General features: G+C 51.1%; 1 protein-coding gene across 1 annotated transcript in view; it reads left to right on the top strand.

Annotated features, from left to right (window-relative positions):
• Positions 1 to 1,060: 1,060 nt before the first annotated feature.
• Positions 1,061 to 1,406, top strand: part of Stk26 (serine/threonine kinase 26) — a 65,970-nt gene continuing 65,624 nt past the window's right edge. Inside the window, exon 1 of the mRNA XM_031358199.1 lies at positions 1,061 to 1,091. The gene's annotated coding sequence lies outside the window, so the exon portion shown is untranslated. The remainder of the gene's footprint in view (positions 1,092 to 1,406) is intronic.

A 1,406-nucleotide genomic window follows, 5' to 3' on the forward strand; every position in this document is an offset into this window, starting at 1 on the left:
TGCTATGGTGGGAGAATTGGGTTCTGATGATGGCAAGTGACCTCGGTTTGTGTTGTTTATTTTCTTACGCTTGCCTCCTGGCATTTGGTTAACTCTAGTGCTACCTGCCCTTGCTAAATCTGACTGGAGCCTGTCCTTCCTGTGATCCTGGTTGTGTCAGAACTCCTCAGAATCCAGCTGACTCTGTGATCCTGGGATTCTGGGATCCTGGTATCCTGGGCTTGTTAAATCACCTGGGAGTGTGGCTTTCTCTGTGAGTTGTGGGACTGGCTTGCAGAGCTTGTGCCCAAGGTCTGCTCAGAACACTAACCCAGACAGCCCAGAAGGAACTGGAGTCACTGGGCTGGTAGAGTTCCTGTGTGCCTGGTCCCGCTGGATCCAGTTACTCCCAGTGTTGGGACAGATGTGGGTTCCTGTTCACCTCTGATCCTGGGTGTGTCAGAGCGCCTGGGAGTGGAGATTCCTCTGGGTGTTGTGGGACTGGCTGTGGAGCTTGGGCCCAAGGTCTGCTCTGGACCCCAGCCCAGACAGACAGGAAGGAACCTGAGTCACTGGGCTTGTGGAGTTCCTGTATGCCTGGTCCCACTGGTCCCAGTTACTCCCAGTGTTGGGACAGATGTCAGTTCCTGCTTACCTCTGATCCTGGGTGTGTCAGAGCACCTGAGAGTAGAGCTTCCTCTGGATGTTGTGGGACTGGCTGCAGAGCTTGAGCCCAAGGTCTGTGATCCTGGGAGTGGAGCTTCCTCTGTGTGTTTTGGGACTGGCTGTGGAGCTTGTGCCCAAGGTCTGCTCTGGACTCCAGCCCAGACAGACAGGAAGGAACCCAAGTCCCCGGGCTGGTGGAGTTCCTGTGTGCCTGGTCCCGCTGGTCCCAGTTACTCCTTGTTTCTTTTCTGATTTCTTGCCCATTGATAAGAGTAGCTTTCTGTGAGCTTGATGGCCACTCTTAATCTTTTCTTCTCTTCTTTGTTCCCACAAAGCATATACAGTGTTTCAATTAAGGTAGGAGTCTTAACCTTCTAGGCAGGATGCTGAACATTTACTCCAAACCAGGAGAGTCAGGGCAACAGAGCAGAAGACCGGGAGCGAGGGTAAGCGAGGGAGGGTATGGGTGGGAAAGACGGGTCTTCTGTCTCACTGCGTTTCATGAGGACTTGTGCACCAGAGAAGCCATTATGTAAGTTTTGATTGGAGAGACTTTCTTGTTAGCTTATTTCCTGATGTTTCTTGAATGAAATGAATTTGCTTTTAAATGTAACCCCCAAATAACTGTTGACTTAGATGAAAGGTGCTAAACGGGGCAGGGGAGGGGGGTCCTTTGCTTCCTCTCTTTGGGGCAAATCTCTTTTGGGACTCTTTAGCAGGTCATCTTTCCAAATGATTCCATTTCTCCAGGGTGTTTTTAA

The sequence above is a fragment of the Mastomys coucha genome, chromosome X (assembly GCF_008632895.1).
Source record: "Mastomys coucha isolate ucsf_1 chromosome X, UCSF_Mcou_1, whole genome shotgun sequence".
In the NCBI taxonomy this organism is placed as follows: Eukaryota; Metazoa; Chordata; class Mammalia; order Rodentia; family Muridae; genus Mastomys; species Mastomys coucha.